This window comes from Danio rerio, chromosome 18 (assembly GCF_052040795.2).
Source record: "Danio rerio strain M-AB ecotype USA chromosome 18, GRCz13ab, whole genome shotgun sequence".
NCBI lineage: Eukaryota > Metazoa > Chordata > Actinopteri > Cypriniformes > Danionidae > Danio > Danio rerio.
Window position 1 is genome coordinate 37,373,544 of NC_141038.1, and position 13,737 is coordinate 37,387,280.

The 13,737-nt window shown below is 38.3% G+C and overlaps 1 protein-coding gene and 1 long non-coding RNA gene across 5 annotated transcripts in view; one reads left to right on the plus strand and one right to left on the minus strand.

Annotated features, from left to right (window-relative positions):
- Positions 1 to 13,737, plus strand: part of kcnab1a (potassium voltage-gated channel subfamily A regulatory beta subunit 1a) — a 295,057-nt gene that overhangs the window by 81,864 nt on the left and 199,456 nt on the right. The gene's annotated exons all lie outside the window — the stretch shown is intronic.
- LOC147832892 (uncharacterized) overlaps positions 1,232 to 13,737 on the minus strand; it is a 599,182-nt gene continuing 586,676 nt past the window's right edge. Inside the window, exon 3 of the long non-coding RNA XR_015515193.1 lies at positions 1,232 to 3,856. This is a non-coding gene — a long non-coding RNA (uncharacterized LOC147832892). The remainder of the gene's footprint in view (positions 3,857 to 13,737) is intronic.

The window sequence follows — 13,737 nt, forward strand, 5'->3', positions numbered from 1 at the left end:
GAATAGTCACAACACAGCAGTGTCTGTCACGTTTTTGGGTCCCCTTGAAACATTTCGGTTGTGTTCCTTTGTTGTTGCAAGTGTTGTGATAAAATGTAAATTGTTTACATTGTAAAAAGAAAAAGCAGTGCGTTCTATTAACTTGTTTGCATTGTAAGAAAATGCAGCACATTTTTATATATGTATGTGTTGTAAGGATTTGCAGCATTTGTGCTGTCATAAGGATGACATTTTTTTTATTGATTTGCTGCTGTTTTTTGTGATTGCACGTGTTTTCTTAAATTGCAGCAAGCTCTCTTGGCCACTGTAGTACTAGCTAAACATAAAATGTATTTTTGTAAAATACATGCTGATGTCTACAGCAATTACAATAATTATTTTGTTAACATAATTAGATGATGTGCTTTACTCACTAAAGAGACACACTGTTTAGATACTCAATTCTTTTCCAAGTGAAACAGCCGCTTACTTTCATGTATTTCATGTGAGGTTGATGTATTAACATGTTGTAAATCCAGCAGCTCCAATCTCTTTACTGCAGTGCAGGTTAATATGGTGGTGAACAGCAACTATCTTAGATTAAAAAAAATAAAATCATTATTAAGCTGTTTAAGGACTGACTTGTAAACATTTATGACCAGAGGTTACACTTGCATATTGTAAAGTCTTACTACAAAGTCCTTACAAGGCCATTGCACACAGCTGTGATTAGGTTTGCTGTGGTACTATGTGCCAAGATGCCCTGTTGCTTGGCAACAATACACAGGCAATAATCAGGCTAATTAACTATATTGCTTGTGCAGAAATTACATGTATATATGTAATTGTTGAACATTGCTGTTGCGCTGTTGTCGGTTTTAAAGAAATACATGATATATTGGTTATTGGCATGCATTATATACAGTGCTCAGCACAAATTACTACACCCCTTGCCACATAACCATATTCCTATAGGGTGCTTTACAATGACATATTTGTGCATATACACTAGATTAGTCAGTACCAAAGGGAAAACTTTAACAAATTGAACAAAAAATTGTTCACTCAAATTAATATTTTCAAGAACATTTTTTTCAACAAAAAATGTATAAACGGGAAAACATTTGAGAAATATGAAACATATAAAATGTAGTAGAAGTGTTGTAAGTAATTTCAATTGAAATGTATCATATTTTTGTTCTTAAAAATGTTAGGTAACCAAACTATTAAATAAAACTGTTTTGTTTCAATGCACCAACATTGATTAGCTATATACAATTGATCTATCTATCTATCTATCTATCTATCTATCTATCTATCTATCTATCTATCTATCTATCTATCTATCTGTCTGTCTGTCTGTCTGTCTGTCTGTCTGTCTGTCTGTCTGTCTGTCTGTCTGTCTGTCTGTCTGTCTGTCTTTCTGTCTGTCTAGTTAAAGCATTGCTTATTGAACTTTGGTGAAGTTTTTAATAATGTCTAAATTCCAATTACATTCTATTCTACATTTTCCCCTGAAATCCTATCCTATTACTAGTAAAATACTAATATTAAAGGTAACATCAATAAAACTGGTACTACAAACTACTGTTTGTTCTGCATGTGCGGTAAACAACAGCATTTGTTCAATACTCATGTATAGAAATGATCAAAAACGGTAAATGAAATTAACAGAATAGTCAGCATTGAGTCAATCGAATTTCCCTTTTTATTCTGTCCATTATACTATTGTGATGCTTGAACTCACTTGTAACAATTGATCTTAATGTTTGATCTTAAATTTCTAAGCTTTTTTCTTAAAAGTGTAATTGTTATTGAAATAATATCAAGCATTATTTATAAATCAGTCAATCAAGACCTTGGTCCATGAAAAAAAAAAAACAGCCTTTAAAAGTGTGTTTATTAAACGGTATGTGTTAAATGCAGAAATATTCAAATTAATTAGAAACTGATTATTTAAAAGTGTTAAATTCATGTGTTGAGTTATTGGGATCTGTTGTGGGTGGTACAGGTTTAAAGTGTAATTTTTCAGTGTTTTTATTTTATTTTTTGTGTGTGTGTGTGTGTGATCATTAGATTGTGTATTGAACATGAAATGCCCCTCTTTAAACCGTGTCCTATCTACACCTGGTGCAGAGTGTAGTGTTAAATACCAATGTGAGTTTAAATATCTTTTACGTGACATTTATTAGCATACTCCTGAAAGCAGCAGTAGATAGTTTATCTATGATCTTGAAAATAAAGTAATTAGCAGACTGAAAATGAAATTTAGAACTGTGACTTAAAACGAACAATAACTGTCTCTTAGAAGCCTATTGCAGTTTTTCTCAGTCGCTTTGGTGCCTTTCTCACAACACCAGTGCATTTCTGCACAACAGTTAATGCATTTCTCAAAACAATTAGTGCAAACTGCAAAACCTAATTGATAACCTGCAAAAGCGCGTCACATGCTCAAAATGGACAGTTCATTCACCAAAAGCAAGTATTGATGTCAATCAAAGTGTCAGTATCATTAAAATGAAAAGTCCTGACACCATTGTTTATGAACAAGATAGTCAAATGGCTTAGTCATGTTTTCATTATGACAGTTTACTCTGGACATTTTTTCAATGCAAAAAAAAAAAAACAATTTTGGTGACACTTCCTAGTAATGCTCAAGACAGCACTATATACTATTTGCACAGCCATTTGAAAACTACAGTAAAGTTAGACATCACTGCATTTAGTGAGTTATCTGAGTACAAGACACTGAATACGTATGTTTCACATTTTTATTGCATTTGCTCTTTACAATTTTAATTTATTCACAGCATTGTCCAAAAGAATAAACACACCCTTATTTACAACAAACATAAACTCCCTTTGGATAGAGCTGAGCACAACTGTACACAATATTGCAGTACATATTGCAACTGAGCCTACAACATACACAGGTCTGTAAATCATTTATCAAATTGTTCAATTTTAAAGACATTTTCAGGAAAATAAAGATTTAAATTTGTTAAAAAAAATTAGCTTGACAGATTTTGACAACTAGTTCAACATTTTTGTATGTAATGACTCAAGTAATGAAATGAGGACTATTAGTTTTATATGAAATGACTATTCAGCATTTACAAGTTTAGTTCATTTTGACTGACATGACATAAGCAAATGATAATGTTATAAATAGCAGAGAGTTGAATGAAAGCAATTGATGCATGTCCAAAAGCATTTGCAATTTGTTGAAAGGAATGAGAAACTGCTACTAGGATGTGCACAATTTATTAATTGTTTTAAGAAATGCATGACCTGTTGTGCAAATGTACATAGTGTTGTGAGAAATGCACCAAAGCGACTAAGAAAAACTGTTATAATGTCGAAGAGGTTTATTATGCATTAATTCAATTCAAAGTCTTTACAATTTTGTTGGGAGTGAAATAGCTAGTATTTAAATGTTTTTGTCATGTTGTGTTTGGTGCAGACAGCTAAATAGCTTATCGCTGGAATCTTGTTGTGCCGTATGTTGTTAGGACACTCTGTTAGAGTGTTCTGTGTGCCATAATTATTATTTTTTCATAGTCAAGTCTGTTAATATACAGTATATGTAAAGTATAATTTTATATATCAGCAGCATGACCGTAGCCAAAATTTTAGCTTTAGGTGATGCACAGCTACTCTTTATGCCACTTTGTTCAAATACACCCTCTCTGTCAGGATTACTGTTCCTTTCACGCTCTGTTCTATTCCCTACTGACTTCTTCTCATTTCAGATCAGTGCAAACCTCCTTACAGCACAAGGTCACTGATGTCCCTTGTATTTTTGTACACTGTCATTGTTAACGATTGAGGTCAGTGTGGACCAAGTCAGCTGCCTTTCTACTTAGTTCATCTCAAGCTTTTTTCTTTATATCTCTTTTTTAGGGTGGGTCTTTTAGTTTTTTTTTTTTGTTTTTTTTGTCAATTGCTTACATACAATTCATGAAATGATTCACCATGTTCTCACAACTACATACCAACTTGCACAAACCCCAAGCTTCCAGCTCAAAAACAAATATTTCAGTCAAAAACATGTTCCTTTTCAAAGGAATTTAAATCTGCATCCAACTGGAATGCTAGGGAAACATCTCTTTTATACACGTCTTGAGGCACATCGAAGAAATTGAGCTGTGACGTCATTGCATGATAATGAGATACACAGCTGACATTAACACCGACTCCATCCCTTCTCTGCCTCTTTCCGTGAGATCTAATTCTCTTTCGGAAGTTTCAGAAGCCCTTTCCATGACTTCTTCTGCCTCTCTGGGGAGGGCGGCGCCCTCTGTTTCTGAGGAAACAGATATGACACCACAATTTAGGCAAAGAGGGTTGGTGGATGTGCTGCCCCAGTCAGTAGAATCTAAGGATTTCATGGTGGTTATGATGCGTGCTGCCATCAGATTAGATGCTAATGACCTGCAGACAACAGGTGAGCAACAAGAGCTACGGCTCACTGGTAGAATCGATGCTCAGTAGAATTAATCTTCCACTATGGGACATCCCCCTTTTGCCCCAAGCTGCATTCATCTGTAATATAAACATGGAATAATCCATATTCAGCTCATTTGATGACACCTGGAAAGCAATGTATGATTCAGTACGTGAAAAACTAAAAAGCATGTAAAAGCATGCCATTAATAGAACAAGATCTGGCAGCAGCAGCCAGTAGGATTTTATTTGGCCTGCTGTACAAAAGACCGCTGCAGTGGTGACTCAAATCCAGGGGGTTTTCCCTCTGGGGGAATCCCTTCCGCATGGTCAAGGTTTTGCAATGCTGCCTTCATGCCTTGGAAATATGTGTATGTGAAAAACCCTGGTTGTCTATCATCATGTCATGCTTATGACAAATGCTTCTTTTACGGGATGGGGAGTGACCCTGGGAGACTGAGCATGGCAGTGGGGAAAGCATCATCATCTTTGTCACATAAACTGCCTGGAGATGATGGCTGTGTTTCTGGCTTTAAAACACTTTTTTTTCCCCCAGACCTAAGGGCCCATCACGTTCTTGTCCGCATAGACAACACATTGGTGTTAACTTACGTCAACCATCAGGGGATTCTGAGGTCTTCATTACTCTACAAGTTGGCACATTGAATCCTCTTGAAGGCCCAGGACAAGCTTCTGTTCTCGTTGAGGCAGAGGGTAAGACTCAGGAGTCCTGGAGAGGGACAAGACGGAGATACTGCTGGTAGCCTCGTTTTGGCCCATGAGGATCTGATGTTCAGACCTTGCAGCCCTGCTGTCGGGTATCTGTGGGAGATCTCCATCCATCTGGAGGGCCCTGCTGTCCCAAGCCAGAGACATGATTCTCCATCCTCTGAGGGGGCCCATCTTGTAGAGTATGGTCTGTCAACTGAGGTTGCTCAGACCATACAGAGATCCAGTGCTGCATCCAAGAGAAAGCTTTAGGCCCTTAAATGGGCTCTCTTTTTAGCTTGGTGTAGAGAGCACCAGATGAACGGAAGTCAGCTGTTGGATAGCCTCAGTGCTGTGGTTTCTCCAGGATCTCTTGTCTGCTGGGTTAGCTGCATCTACTCTGATATTGTACAAAGCAGCTTTAACTGTGGACCATTCTCCCTTAGATGAAGAGTCACCTGGGCAGAATCCGATAATTCCGGCTAAGACCTGGAAAAACTGAACTTGCTCTGCCCAGTTAGGGCTTTAGACACGTATGTCCACAGAGTAGCAATGAAGAGAAAATATGAACCCGTATTGTCCGTCCTGACCAGCAAGTTTTGCCGCTCCAGCACCGGTAAAAAGCAGTGGAGAGCGAGGAACACTGCCAACAGCTCTAGGCGATTGATATGCCAATGCAACTGGACACCCTTCCACAGGCCCGCAACTGCATGCCTGCGACACATGGCCCCCCAACCCGTGTTGGAAGCATCTGTTGAAACAACAACATGGCTGGACGCCTGTCCTAGAGGCACACCGGCCTGTAGGAACGAGGGGTCATTCCAAGGGCTGAGGGCGTGGCGACACAGCGCAGTAACATAGACTCGGTGTGTGCCCACGTGCCATGCGCATCTTGGGACTCGATCGTGAAGCCAGTGCTGGAGTGGTCTCATATGGAGCAATCCGAGCGGCGTGACGGCAGCTGCGGATGCCATATGCCCCAGGAGCCTCTGAAAGAAATTCAGTGGGACCACTAGTTTGCTGTCAAGCTTTCTCAGACAGCCCAGCAACAGGTGAGCGCGTTCCTCGAAAAGGTGCGCTACCATGGTGACCGAGTCCAGCTCCATCCCAAGGTAAGAGATCCTCTGCACGGGGGCGAGTTTGCTCTTTTCTCGGTTGACCTGAAGCCCTAATAGGCGGAGATGCCGAAGCACCTTGTCTCTGTGCATAATCAATTGCGAGTGGGCTAAAATCAGCAAGTCGTCGAGATAATTGAGTATGCGGATGCCTGCGAGCCGAAGGGGCGCTAAGACACCCTTCATGAGTTTGGTGAAGACCCGCGGAGACAGAGAGAGCTCGAAGAGGAGGAGCTTGTATTGCCACGCTCGACCTTCGAACGCAAACCGCAGAAACTGACGGTGGCGTGGAAGAATGGAGACATGGAAGTACGCGTCCTTCAGGTCTGTGGCTGCAAACCAATCCCGAGGACGAACGCATTGGAGAATGCGCTTCTGCGTGAGCATTCTGAACAGCAACTTGTGCAGACAGCAGTTCAAAATGCACAGATCTAGGATTGGTCGTGACCCATCGCTCTTTTTGGTTACGATGAAGTATGGGCTGTAAAACCCACTCTACATCTCGGCTGGAGGAACTGGCTCGATTGCACCCTTCACCAGGAGGGCAGCAATCTCCTCTCACAAGACAGGGGCGGACAGAGTGTTGACCCTGGAGAAATACACGCCCGTGAACTTGGGGGGCCGCTTCGCGAACTGAATCACATAACCGAGTCTGATTGTGTGTATGAGCCACCGTGAGGGGCTGGCCCGCACTAACCAAGCAGGCAGAGCCCTCGCTAATGGAGTCATCGCTACAATTGCTGACGTACCAGCAGTGGGGCAGCGCGGAGTGGGTGTGCTGATCCGGGAAGCGCGAGGGTCCCGCGGAAGAGCTGGAGGAAAGCGATTCGCTCTGGTTCCGCACCCTGACTCCGGAGAGGGGGCTGGAGGCCTGAGGGAAAAGAGACCATCCCCCCAGCGCTCGTGAGCCACTGGTGAAGCACGTAGAACCTGCGAGCCGGAAGGCAGCGCGTCCCGGACTGGCAGAGTTCGTGCTGTCACATCCGGCGAAGGGGAAAAGTGCTCTTTCATTGATGTTTTGGTGGCACTGAAAATTACCGTTGGAATCGGGGCGGATTATCTCCCGCTGGAACCCTCAGATCTGCCTAAGTGCCCGCTGCAGAGCAGGAGGCAACTGGGGTGGCTCGCTCTCTTAAGAAAGTTAGCCACGATCTTAGCTGTGCAACGGTCATGGCATCGCAGTGACAACATGAACCGCCCGCGAGCACCACATTAACATGCTGGATCCCCAAACATGCAATGCAGTGATGATGTCTATCATCCGGAGCCAGGAAACCCCCGCATCCAGAAATGCACAGTCGGAGCGCCATCCTGAAAAGGACGTGCTGCACGACTGTGTTGCTCTTTTAGGAAAGCTTGCAACAATAGCACCGCTCTGGAGGACCGGACCCAAAGAACCGCAGGCAAGGGAGAAACCCAGCTCGACCGTCTGCCGCCGCGAAAACCCACTCTGGACCGGGAGACACTAGTTCGCTTTGAAGTCGCTGAATCAGCAAGAACCCTCATCGACTCGATCAGAAAGTCTCTGAAGCGAAAAGGATGGAGTTTGCTCGCTCCAGGTGTGCTTATATGCTGGGATAATAGGCAATGAAGCACACCTGCGCAAGCTTACGCTGCCAATTTATTGCATTCATTGGCCCGTTCAATACTTTTTCAGACAAGCGGCTTCTGAACCGAATCCTCCCATACGTGGATTTTCCCAAGATCAAATCCACTTATAGCACTGAAGTTCCCCAAGTGAAGGGGAACTACTATTAGACGCACCGGTTTGACACTTGACAAAAACAAATCTTCAATTTGCAATCAGTTTGCATGCCTTATATAAAAAGGTGCAGGTCTGTGTTGTTTTTTGCCAGTATTGATGGAGGAGGTCAAAAGTGGCTATGTCTTTTATTCCAGTTTACATGCAGTTTCCGTAAAATTTATATATATAGGCTACAATGACAGGCAATAATGCACTAATTCACACAGAGTTTTGTATTTCATTGTCCATTGTGCAATGATTGACTGAAAGAGCTAATATGCTTGTTTGTAAATTGTGTTTTTGAAGGTAAAATTGCAAAATGCTTTTGTTGCATATTTTAAATTTTTTGTCACGTTTGGCGCCTTTTCAAAACAAAATGTATAATTTTCTCCATGAATGCAGGTGTTTAAAGCCTAACTGTTTTTAAAAAAAATTTAAGTTGACGTCTGCATCAAAGCAATCAGGAAAAACTGTAACATAACATCATCATAACAGGATCAGCCTTGCAGTTGCCTCTCATTTCTACAAAAAAAAAAAAAAAAAAAAACAGTAGGATACGCTAAAAGAACAACTAATACTGTAATTATCAATAAATCCCAGTTGCTATAAAAACCCTATAGATTACATCACACTTGCAAATATCAGGTACTGTACATCAATATTTTATTCCCTAAATGCTTGTGATATAGATGTGTAGATAGGAGATATCCTACTTCTCTATTTTCTACTTTGAGATTCTGATAAGTGTGTCATCAATTTTGTTATTTAGTGTTAACAAATGCATAATTGTGTTTTGATTGTGTTCTGATTGTGATTAATTAAACTGAGCATTTGTGTTTTCAGATTGAGAACATGGTGAAAACTGTGTTATGTTATGGCAATTTATTAAGAGTAGGCATTGGAAAACTGTTGATTTGTGTTCAACAAGTGAAACACGTCACTGTTTTGAGAACTGAATTATTGCTGAATCTATAACTGAATCAATAACAATGTGTTAGCAATAGTGTGTTTGTATAAACAAATTAAAAATGTAACATTTTTAGGTTATTATTGTAATTGTTATTATGATTATTATGATTTTAATATAAAATATGTACAGTTCTACAAATAAAGGCAAATATGTCGATTTTTGGTTTGTGAAAGGAGCTGCAACTGATTGATCACAAATACAAAAATAATAGTAATATTGTAAAATAACATTGCAATGTAAATATTTCTTACAGTTTAAATATTATTTGTTTTAATACATTTGAAATATAATTTATTTATTTGATGATTTTTTAAATAAGCCATTACACTAATGTCACATGATACTTCAGATATGGGTTTCATTCAGATTTGGTGCTTAAAGATTATTGTTATATTAAATTATAATAAAGGTCGTACAAGTAGGTAGTGCTCACAGTAGAAAGGTCACTGGTTAGAGCCTCGGCTGGGTCAGTTGGCGTTTCTGTGTGGAGTTTGCATGTTCTCCCTGCGTTCGCGTGGGTTTCCTCTGGGTGCTCCGATTTCCCCCCACAGTCCAAAGACATGCAGTACAGGTGAATTGGGTAGGCTAAATTGTCCGTAGTGTATAAGAGTAAATGAGTGTGTATGGATGTTTGCCAGTGATGGGTTGCAGCTGGAAGGGCATCCGATGCATAAAACATATGCTGGATAAGTTGGCAGTTCATTCCGCTGTGGCGACCCCAGATTAATAAAGGGACTAAGCCAAAAAGAAAATAAATAAATAAATTATAATAAAATGTGTACAATAGCTGTTGTGCTTATTTGGTATATGAATTAATATTTTGTGATAACAGAAATTTCATGATTATTTTGGGTCTATTTTGTCTTTGCTGTCGCAAACCCAGTTAAAATATTTTATTTTTCTACTGCATTTGTTTTACATGTTCTTGTTCAAATATTATTTTCTTTAACTTTCCTTTTAAACTGAATTAGCCCATTAACTGTATGCCTCAATATTAATCCAACTGTATGCCTCCATAAACACCTTCACTAGAAAAATAATGCTAACTATTTATACTTTTTAGCACATTTTAGTGATGCTTTAAACAAAAGCTTAAATTAGCCACCTAAAAATACGGTTTAGCAAAGATAATGTTTTCTAGCTGCCTAGCAAAAATGTATTTTTGCCATGGCAAAAGCGAACAGAATAGCAAGCATTTGTGTAAGAGCACTTCACAGAAAACCTCACAGGGGCAACAGGGCAAATTAGCATGAGAGCGCAATCCCATGAACATGCTGATGGGAAAGTTGAATTTTGCAGCTGATATCCTGACAATGTGCAAATAAACGAACACTGACACAGCAGCTCATTTCCTTAATGACCAATGCAAACTATCAAGAGCAGCAAAAATTAACGAAGGGTCACAAACAAGCAGAGCTAATGAACATTTCTCTCACTTCAACCAGGTGCTCTCTGTTCTGTGAGGTGCCAAAATGGATGAAAACATGCTTTTTAGGGGATTAAACACTGTTCAAAATTCAAGTAAATTGACAGCTGTAAACGTCGCTAAACCACAATGCATTATTGTCATGCTACAGAAAGTTAAGAAGAGCAGGATCTGAAATAGCAGATTTTATTTAAACAGTTTTGCAGATGTAATAATAGTACAAAACCAAGGGTACAACCAAACGGAGGACAGACATACATACTAAATGAAACGTAAACAAAGCACAGATGAATGTGCAACCATGGAAAGAAATAAACCAAGTTACAAAAGTAAACCCCACATAAGGGTCCATATATTTTTATTTACATATATTTTAAAATACTTTCCTCCCCAAATGTAGCATCAGAAAAAGCTATGAAATTCATGGCAAAAGCTTTTACAAAAATCTCAGCTATAATACTGTTCACAGCTATTAATCACTAAACGTTTACTGCAAGTGTGTAGCAAATCATGAGTTTTTATTTATTTATGCTTGTGCAAGCTCTTGTTAGATCTACATGTGGATGTTTGGTGGCTATTAGGATGCATATCAGCAACACAGCACCATGATGTTACGTGTATTGATAAGAATTTTGAGAACATGTAAACTCTACACACAAATGTCGACTATCCTGTGGTGCATTTCCCAAACAATAACGTAACTCATGGCTGAACTATCACAGTAAGATGCATTGTTTGTGAAAAGAATTATGTAGTACAGAGTGTTTCCCAAAACCATAGTTGCTTTGTTGTAGATCCATCATTTGAACCACATTAGTTGCTCAAAACTGGGCGGAGAATTTCTATAAAGAAAAAACAAAAACATTTTTTGTGCCAATCATAATATGCCTAATATTAATTAATTATTATTAAGTATATTGTTTATAAATTTTTTAAAGTCTAGTTTTACAGTTTGACACATTAAACCTCTGCAGTACAGATACATTTCTTAATAAATAACCTACTGTAAATTAAAACCATTAATGCATGCTATATATTTTTGTTTTCACAAATTTTGGAGACGTGACGTAAATTCCGTTTTTAAATATTAGGTCACCTATAGGGTTTGTCATGAGCCACAGTTGTGTTAAAATTGGCATAAATGTTTTCAAAGTGCACTACAAAGGGAACACAATTGTTAATATGAAGATCGCTAAAACTGACCTGTATAAATACTTTGAAAGCAAATTAAACCTAAAAGAGATGACTTTAATGTTTTTATTTATCATTCACAGTTTAAATGTTGGAACGTTCTAAATGAATAAAGCAAAGGGGGGATAAATGGGAATAGAACACATCCAGGAATTATGATTCTAACCACAGCTCTGAAGGTGTAGTTGCAGCCGTACAAGTTTGCGATGCAGATTGCTAATGTTCATTGAAAATCAAATGAATCTAAATGAAACATTTATTTGGAAAACAAACTGTTTGTAAGAATAGAACTTGCAACCTTAGTGGGCTAACAATGGTTTTTGGAAATGTACCCCTGGCAAGGACTTGAACCAGTGACATTCTTGCTGTAAGGCAACAGTGCTAACCACTGAGCCACCGTGCTACCCAATCTAAGAAAAATTGGGGGGGAGTAGGGGTGAAAGGGGGGACTCTTCAAAACGAAGCTAACTGTGGTATGAAACTCATATTTTTCAAAGTAACTTATTGTATTAACCATCTGATTGGCAAATCATTAGCTAATGCAGGACCGTGGTCAATCATAAGCACGCGATCCTCTCGAAATTAGTTTATAAATAAGCTTCACGAAGTTAAAAATAGCTGTATTGTAAACAATTAAATACAATTTTGACCATATTTTCGATTTGCAAACCAAACATTTTCTAGTCAAGCGGTCAAAATAGCATTGCAGTCTCACTTATGATTATGAATAAAAAAATGGGGATTATATATTTTTATTAAGAGTTAAACGTAATTGTATTAATTTATTCATTTTAAATAGATCCACTTTTGGACAAGACATCGCCTGCAAAATACAACATGCCACAATGAAGGGGTGTGAGGGTGTTGCTTAAATGGTGTGTATAATGTGCTGCAGTTGTGTCAGTGCTATTGATCTGATTGGTAAACTGCTTTAGCTGTGAGATGCAAAGCATGACAGTAGTATCCAAAATGCATGTAGTAATGGGGTTTTTGGTCAGCTTTTTAAACTTTATCCATATGATGGAGATGAGCTAATCCCTTTTTAATTGTTTTATTCAGTCTTTCGGTGATAAACAAAAAACATGAAACACATTTGATAAATTGAGTCATGCATGAATCCATCATAGATCAGTACAATTTTGCTTTTGACCTAGATGTCGAGTGAAAGCAACACGCATCCCGGCATTATGGATATAGTTAGTTATTAGCTAATAATAATAATAATAATAATAATAATAATAATAATAATAATAATAATAATAATAACAACAATAATAATAATTATTATTATTATTACTATTATTATTATTATTATTATTTTTATGCATTATTTGACAATGCTTTTTAAACAAGCTTTTTTTTTTCTTTCTCCACATGCGCGTGAAAGAGAAAATGAAAAGAGAAAATAAACAGACAAATAATATGCGGCTCACTTTGTATGCGGATATGCTTATTTATTTAATTAATTTATTAAAACATGAGAGTTTTTAACATGAAGTGGCAGTTGGTCAAACATTTTTAACATAGCCTGTAATAAATAATAAATAGCTTACTGATAAAGTATGTTGAGGTGATCGCAAGTTCACAACTGTGAGATGATGTGCTGTTAGGTGATGTGCTCTACCGGAAGAATAATCTATATTATTTTGCTGTTTTTCATATGCGCACGTTTAAGATTTGAGATAATAACATTGCCATGATAGTCAAAGAAATCAAAACATTTTTTTCACCCCAACGCAATTTAATCGGGCACTGAAGGCTAATAACTTAATTCTTATATTTGCTTTTTGACTTCTCACCATGTATCTTTTCTACAGCATAGTATAGTGTGAGAGCATGTCTATTACCAGAAAAACTAAATTAAAATTATATTTTAATTGAACACATCACATCACATACAGTAAGCTACGCTGTTTAGCATTGTGAAAAGGCAAAGCTGTGGTTAAAGTGCCACCCAGCGGTCAAATGCTGCTGGCGCATCAAGTACCGCCGTCGCCGCGGTATGAATGGCGGCACAAGGAACACATTGAAGTAGTAACATCTGTACGTTAAGCTTATGGTGCTATCACATGATAAAAGAAAGTTTCAAAAACCCAAAGACTCAGAAAATGAACTAATAATGAGACTTTCAGCTCAGACTGTGTTCATTGAATGACTC